The sequence below is a fragment of the Phalangium opilio genome, unplaced genomic scaffold (genome assembly GCF_054372755.1).
Source record: "Phalangium opilio isolate 3A_F unplaced genomic scaffold, DU_Popi_V2 ptg000060l_1, whole genome shotgun sequence".
Taxonomy (NCBI): Eukaryota; Metazoa; Arthropoda; class Arachnida; order Opiliones; family Phalangiidae; genus Phalangium; species Phalangium opilio.
The window spans coordinates 5648392-5657001 of NW_028324177.1; the positions used below are offsets into that span (position 1 = coordinate 5648392).

At 36.6% G+C, this 8610-nt stretch overlaps 1 non-coding gene across 1 annotated transcript; it reads right to left on the bottom strand.

The window, feature by feature from the left end:
• Nucleotides 1-7318: 7318 nt before the first annotated feature.
• On the bottom strand, nucleotides 7319-7391 carry TRNAG-GCC (transfer RNA glycine (anticodon GCC)). Its single transcript has one exon. It is a non-coding gene; the product is annotated as a tRNA-Gly (tRNA).
• Between the last annotated feature and the right edge of the window lie 1219 nt (nucleotides 7392-8610).

Sequence of the window (8610 nt, forward strand, 5' to 3'; positions counted from 1 at the left end):
GTTTTTACCATGATTTATAAATTAATTAAAATAAAATACTTAGAATTTATTGTTCTTAATCAAACTTCAGAAGTTCAACATTCAATAGTTGCTTGATAATTCAAAAGTGTTCCGAACCTTAACTTCCGAGTAGTTTCTGAGTTATTCGATGGAGTGGACCACCAAAAATCCCATGCTTTTTCTATGGGACGCTAAGCCTAAAATCTGTGAATTATTTCTTTAACATTACGGGAGGGTGTGGGTTCTTACCTAGAAGGGCCTACCGGTCCTCTAGAATTTGCCGCACTCTTTAAGGTTTTGGACGTAATATGTAGGCCTGTACTTATTAAGGATGCATTTGGTTACGGTACACACACTAGCGACGGAATCTTCAGTAACTCTAAGAACTACCTCTCGACCATACATGTTAAAATGTTTTTAAAATCTCTCACTTTGTCCTGTTATCTCGCAAGAAGGTACGTTGTCAATAGGTGTGGGCTGGTCCGTTTCTCCCCCTCCCCATTGTACGTCGATATCATCGCCAGAAAGGGCCTCTACAGATCCGTGTTCCCTAGGTAGGGTATCGTTTAATAGTGTCTCCTCTGCGGGTGGTCCTCGGTCCGTTCCGTTTGAAAATCCGGTTATCTCATCGTCATATTGCGAGTTGTTGAAGTCGGTGATCTTTGTCATATTGCGAGTTGTTGTAGTGAGCGCCTTTTTCATTGTAAAGACTGTTTAAAAATTATTGATTTTTCTCGAAGAACCGAAACGCATACATGTGGAGAGATATATTGTCAGATCTGCAGTAAATATCTGCCCAGCAACCACTTATGTTTTATTCAAATTATCACAGACACACCTCTGAAACTGCCATCCGTTAAAAAGCCTAGACCTAATCAGCCTAACCTTATGTACATTTTCTTTGACGTTGAATGTATACAAAGCAACGTATGTCAAGAAAAGTTAGGTGCCTATGAACACCAGGCTATCCTGTTAGTTAGCATAACGGTCTCCCTTTCAAAAATCTTCTCTAGAACTCTTTAGAAAATTCCTTGGGAGATTTCTTTAGAAATCCTTAAGGGGTTCTTTGGAAAATTGGGGAATAGTGGCCTCTTTTTCTTTGGAGAATAGTGGCCTCTTTTTCTTTTGAGAATGATTTGGAATTATCTTTGGAATTTTCTTGGGAAATAACTTTGGAATTTTCTTGGGAAATAACTTTGGAATTTTCTTGGGAAATAACTTTGGAATTTTCTTGGGAAATAACTTTGGAATTTTCTTGGGAAATAACTTTGGAATTTTCTTGGGAAATAACTTTGGAATTTTCTTGGGAAATAACTTTGCAATTTTCCTGGGAAATAACTTTGGAATTTTCTTGGAAAATATCTTTGGAATTTTCTTGGGAAATAACTTTGGAATTTTCTGGGGAAATATCTTTGGAATTTTCTTGGGAAATATAGGGAAGATTATGTGGTAAATTAATTTAGCCCTCTAGAAACGAGGATAGTTCTCACATGCAGCACCATATCCCAATCCAAGGAGTGCGGTTCTTACATGCTGAACAACACCCCTTATAGTACTAGTAGGGTAGTTCTCGCATGCAGTGCGAAACTCCTTATAAAGTCAGACATTTAATCGACTTAAAAACATCCGAAAACAGCAGAAAGTTTTAACCTTGTGCAAATGTATGGGTACTAAGTGGGTTTTGGAGGCTTCAATGGCCAAGCAGTAGATACAGATGTTGATGTTAAGTTTAATAATGTGTTTTCACTGAGAGGTTTTTGAGTACCAGAAACGCGTATAACCAAATTTTATCTACAATATTTTATATAAAAATATTTATTTGGGACTTTAATTACGATCGAAAAAAAGATAAAACATGTCACAAAATAATTTAGGTTAGTTTTACTTTTCAAAAGCGAAAGTTTCGACTGCCAGCTTATACTCCCTGTAAATCTAAACATAACGATTTTAATTACGCGTATTTTACTTTTAATTAAATTTATCCTTTGCATAAACACCTCACGGATTATTGAAGGCAAAAAACAAAAATAGGTAAATATGATAAACCACATCAGCACTTGCTGAGACTTAGCTACGGGACAAGCCTTCGTGAAACGTTTTTAATTTTTTAGCCATCAAGTCAATGTCTATGCAGGAAAACTTTAGCAAAATAATTTGGGTAAAAATTTTTTGAGATAATTATATGTAAAGCATAATTGCAAATATATCTGGCCCTTTGAAATTCATCTCTAGAATTCTTAACGTATTTCATTGGAAAATAAACCCCCATACCTTCTTTGGAAATTTATCTCAAGATTTCCTTAAGAATTTCGTTGGAAAATATTTCAAAGACGTTCTTTGGAAATTTATCTCAATAATTCCTATCGATTTCTTTGGGAAATTAAACTTAGACCTTCTTTGGAAATTTATCCTAAGCATTCCTTAAGAATTTCGTTGAAAAATATTCCATAGACGTTCTTTGCAAATTGATCTCAAGAATTCTTTAGGAAATTCCAAGGAAGTCTTTGGAAATCGTTTCATTAGAAAATGATCCCAAGGGCTCCGTAGGCTTCCAAAGAAATTCCTTTAGAACTCTTCAGAAGATTTTTTAAGGGTTTGGAAATTTATTTCTAGAATTCCTAAAGAATTTCTTTGGAAAATATTCGTTATACCTTCTTTGGAAATTAATTTCTAGAATTCCTAAAGAGTTTCTTTGGAAAATATTCGTTATACCATTTTTGGAAATTAATATCTAGAATTCCTAAAGAATTTCTTTGGAAAATTTTCGTTATACCTTCTTTGGAAATTAATTCCTAGAATTCCTAAGAGTTTCTTTGGAAAATAAACCTTATACATTCTTTGGAAATTTACCTCTAGAATTCTTGAAGAATTTCTTTGGAAAATATTCGTTGCACCTTCTTTGGAAATTAATCTCTAGAATTTCAAAAGATATTCTTTGGAAAATAAACCTTATACATTCTTTGGAAATTTACCTCTAGAATTCTTGAAGAATTTCTTTGGAAAATATTCGTTGCACCTTCTTTGGAAATTAATCTCTAGAATTTCTAAACAGTTTCTTTGGAAAATAAACCTTATACCTTCTTTGGAAATTTATCTCTACAATTCCTAAAGAATTTCTTTGGAAAATAATCTCAAGACATTCTTTGGACATTTGTCTCAAGACTTCTTTAGAAAATTCCAAAGAAAGTCTCTGGGAATTGTTCCTTTAGAAAATGATCCCAAGGGCTGCATGGGGTTCCAAAGAATGGCCTTTGGAATTCATGAGAACATTTTTGTAAGGGGTCACCTTTTCTAAAATATTGGCCCTTATATTTTGACACCTATTTCAATATATATACCTAAACAATAATGGGACTTTGATAATTCGCCCTTGACCCTTCAATGTGATCCATCTTCGAAAACAATAAATTTTATTTTAATGGGTTGGAGCTATGGGACACGAGTCGTAAAACTACCTCGTGTACTGGGGCTTTAGCTGCTGATAGGGCTCTGGCGTTGATAGGAATCCCATCCATTAACTATAAAAACCTGTCATAACAAAAATATACTGGTTTCAAACCATTGTTATGACGAATGGGCCCAAATTATCAATCGCAATTCGATGAAACCGTGCGTACACCGATGGAGTAGGTTAAAGGAGTATACTCGGTTTTTTGGGACGGCTTTATCGGCTTTGACAGTCGAAGCTGGATAACACATAATTAGATACTTGGGTAAACATTTATGGCCAAATAATCTTCCTATCTTTTCTCCCATAAAGGGCCCGCTGTAACATCATTGTGGCATGAAAATAGTATAAATTAATTTGGGCCAAGTAATGATATGGTTTTTCTAGTCTTTTATGCGTTGACTCGTAGATCTCGATAAACTAACTGTTCTTTCGCTATTTCTGTCTTTTTCATCAAAATAACTCGTATTTATCTTTAAACAGCTTACAACATTGAATTCCGTTATATGGTTATTGTATGGACTTCTTCAATGTTTATTTGCTAGAAAATTTCAACCTCCTAGTGAAAGGAACTGAGCAAAACTCTAACGTCTATCTGCATTTTCACGAGAAGGCTAAACTACCTTCGTATCTACGGAAACGTTTCGAGTATCATCGCCATTATTGATCCTCTTTAGCCCGCACCCATGTTTTCGAGAAAACGAGTAGTCATTCATTCGTCGAGCCTCAAAATTGTGTTTTCAACTATATTTACATATAACAATCATTTACTTTCTAGGATACAGTCGTTTAATAGCGCAAAGTTGTACTAATGAACGCTTACATGTTTATCATTTACATAGCAACATATTGCAACGACATGGTTCATTAAAGCATAGCGCGGGTCCAGTGGTTCCCCACTTTATTCCTGAACTCTTGGTGATTTAAATCTTAGTAGGCGGGATTTACAAGTGCAATTATAAATCCCTCCCACAAACGCCTCGTACTTTCGGCAAGCCAAAACAGGATTTCGTAAGCAAAGTCACTTTCTAGGGGATGATCATGAACGTGACCCACGGTCTGCATTTAAGTTATAATTGGTGAAATAATGATGAATTTTCTCAACGAGGATTAAGTAACTAAAGCACCTGATTGTAATTTTTTTACGATTTCCCTTTCGAAATTTCATCTCCTTTCTTGACATTAATATATACTTTCGCTCAAAATATGCTAAGAACCCTGAACACAATGAAACGAAAATGAGTGTTTTTGTCTCTCGAGAGTTTTAGAGCGCTGTTTCGAGTGATTAAATTTCTAAGTTTGTCCCGACTGCCAAATTACTTTTAAAAACCATGGCAACGCTTCAAACACTTCACCATAGCTGTTATCGACCTAGCGAGTACGTAGTCATTTAATGTTTCAGTCTCCATGGCAACGCCGTTAATCACCCTTTTCTTGAGTGTGGCTTCTATTATCGATTAAGCAACTAGACATTTAATCGTTCAGCGTTTGGATGCTCATTTCCGTTTTAAACTTAGGTTAAATAGCGCAAAGTGATAAAAAGTATGCCATACGTAAGTCATTTTATTTTTATGCCCTAAACTGTAAAATTTCCTCGACCTTCGATTTTAACTATGACTAAATTACTGTAAATAAACACTATTAAGTGTTATTACTGATCGTTTTCAATCTGAGGCTTCAAGAATACACAAGAAGTTCAAACGAAGAAGCTAGAGAGGAAGAGATATAGATTTGGTGGGAGTAAGACGTCAGAGAGTAAGAATAGCCTTATATACCCAAAAATTTTACCCCATTAAATTTTGGTTTATAAGGCCATCCCTCGGGTTGGGGGATTTAGGACGTCACGTGACCTTGTTAGCGGGAAATTTGAATTGTTGCGCCATCTGGTGGTGGATTTCTGGGTGGGATTTTTAGAGTCCTTGGTGGTGCATGTTGTCGATTGTTGTGCCACCTGGTGTTGGGTATTTTGTTGGGTATTTTGTTGACGTCACGTGGCTGATACCTGTCAAGATAGGGTAATGCTATTGTAGATCCTGAAAAAGATAGGTTTATGCTATATTAGGGTTATTCTATGGTAGATCCTGGTAGATTTATGCTATATTAGATCTTGAAAGAGACGTTTATGCTATTGCAGGCTTATTCTAAGGTAGATACTGGCAAGTTTATGCTATATTAGATCTTGAAAGATAGCCTCTGCTATTATAAGCTTATTCTATGATAGATCCTGAAAAGACAGCGTTTTAAAATATAAGGCAGAGTTTTCACCTCATAGTTTTCTCAAAGTGTGAAATTTACTGATTCTATCTCAAACCAAAATTTAAATATCTTTACTGAAAGGTATGAAAATCGGCATCGGCAAAACGTCTTTTTTTAAAATCGCTGTAAGTCTGGAGCTATTCAAAAGAATGGCCCAATAATCGAGATAAGTCTATTATTTGTATCTAGGGACAAGTGTTCTAAGTTAGAACAAAATCGACCGAACCCTGGTGCGAACACTCCCTGATACCACATGAAATCACCCTATTATTAAAATTCCCTGACTCTTTTCGAATAAAGTAGGAAGAACAGGACTAGTCTTCCACGAGATTCATACGGGTTCTAGTTCGCATATAAAATATCAACCTTATCAGGTTAACGATCAGAAAAAAAATTGAACAACATGTTAGGATAATGCTAAATGACGGGATCATTTGACCTTCCTTATCTCCTTGGGTCTCTACCGTAGTTTTAGTTCATCAAACGAAACAGGGAAAACTCTATAGGTTTTGCCTTGATTACAGAAAACTAAATAGTGTTACCATTAAGGACCCTTATCCCTTGCCCAACATAGAGGACATGCTAGCCAGAGCTGGAAAATCGAAATATATAACCACCCTTATCTGGCCAGGTCAAAATGCACTCAAAAAGCAGACCTAAAACTGCTTTTGAGACTCATATGGGAAAGTACGAGTTTTAAGTACTCCCGCTTTTGGCTTTGTAACGCCCTAAATCTTTCCAGCGGTTAATAGACGAGATTTTTAGAGACGCTATTTCCATTTAATTGACTATTTAGACGATTTAATCTCCCTTAGTGTTTGAAATATATCCTAAATAGATTATAGGAATCAAGTCTCACCCTTCAGTTGAAGAATTGTCGGTTCGCTCAGAAAGTAGCTGACATTTTTGGTCACATATTTAATGAAAAAGGAGTGCATATAGGCCCTACCAGGGCTCGAACCTGGGGCCTTCCGCATGTAAAGCGCACGTGTTAAACACTATACCAAAGATACGTCGTAGTACTGAGTTTTCCGAGAAATATAGCTTATTATTATGTCCAATCACGATGGTAAAACATGTATCTACCAGGGCTCGACCCTTGGACCTTCCGCGTGTAACGCGGACGTTATAACCACTACACCATAGACATGTGGTAATACTGAGTTTTTCAAGAGATCTAAATTATTTTGTCCAATCACTATGGTCAAAACAAGTATCTAGCAGAGCTCGTACCTTGGAACTTCCGCGTGTTAGGCGGACGTGATAACCACTACACCATAGATACCTGGAAAAATAGATTTTTCCTAGGGATCAAGCTTATTATTTTTTTCCAATCACGATGGTCAAAGAATGTGTTTACCAGGTCTCGAACCTAGTACCTTCCGCGTGAAAAGCGGCCGTTATAACCACTACACCATAGCTACGTTGTAATACTGAGATTTCCTTATTATTATGTCAAATCACGATGGTAAAATATGTACCTACCAGTGCTCGTACCTTGGATCTTCCGCGTGTATAGCGGGCGTGATGACCACTACACCTTAGACATTTGGTAGTACTGAGTTTTCCAAGAGATCTAGCTTATTATTATGTCCAATCACGATGGCCAAAACATGTATATACAAGGGCTCGAACCTTGGACCTTCCGCGTGGCAGGCGGACGTGATAACCACTACACCATAGATACGTCGTAGCACCGAGTTTTCCAAGAGATTTAGCTTATAATTAAGTCCAATCACGATGGTCAAAACGTGTATCTACCGGGGCTCGAACCTTGGACCTTCCGCGTGTTAGGCGGACGTGATAACCACTACACCATAGATACGTGGAAAAATAGATTTTTCCAAGGGATCAAGCTTGTTATTTTTTTCCAATCACGATGGTCAAAGAATGTGTTTACCAGGGCTCAAACCTTGGACTGTCCGCGTGTTAGGCGGACGTGATAACCACTCCACAATAGCTACGTTGTAATACTGAGATTTACAAGAGATCTAGCTTATTATTATGTCCAATCACGATGGTAAAACATGTATCTAATAGGGCTCGACCCTTGGACTTTCCGCGTGTAAAGCGGACGTTATAAACACTACATTATTGACATGTGGTAATACTGAGTTTTTCAAGAGATCTAAATTATTATGTCCAATCACTGCTTGTAGGTCAAAATAGCGACATCCAAAATGTTGAAGGCACAAATCGACGGTCAAAACAGCGAAAACAACAACAGCGAAATGCAATAATAGCGAAATATCATTATAGCGATAGCAAAGTTAGCTAATTACAATTACCTCGAAATCTTTAAACGCTAAATACATTTTTAGCGAAATTTATAACAGCTAAATACCTTTACAACGAAACCTAATATAAAGTAGTAAAGATTCGAAAACTACCAAATTGAATGCACATGCGATGAAGATAGCATCGTTATTATAACATAATCAAAGCATTGGTCGAGTAATCCTCAAACTATGTTGCAGCCCGCCATTAAAGGTCTAGACTGTTTTGAGAACCTTTTGAAATCATAGCTTAAAAACTGTCCAAAGCTACTTCAGAGCTAAATCCCCCACCAGAGAAACAATGGACATAATCCCCTCTCGTATGCAACAAAATCCCCCGGACAATTCCCCCCCCCCGGCCCCGCGTCAAATGCCCCCCAGCCCCAGGACAAATTCCCACCAAACTGTGATTGATAGGGAGGGAAACCTCTATTATATTAAGTTTATAAAATAAAGAACATTATTATGCAAAAAGGAGTAATGTTATATCGGAAATAATTATAAAATGTAATTTTTTGGAAAAGGCATGTTATTTTGGGAAGTCAATGAAGATAAACAACAATATTTTGGAAAAGGCATATTATTTTGGGAAGTAAATGAAGATACACAACAATATTATGGAAAAGGCAT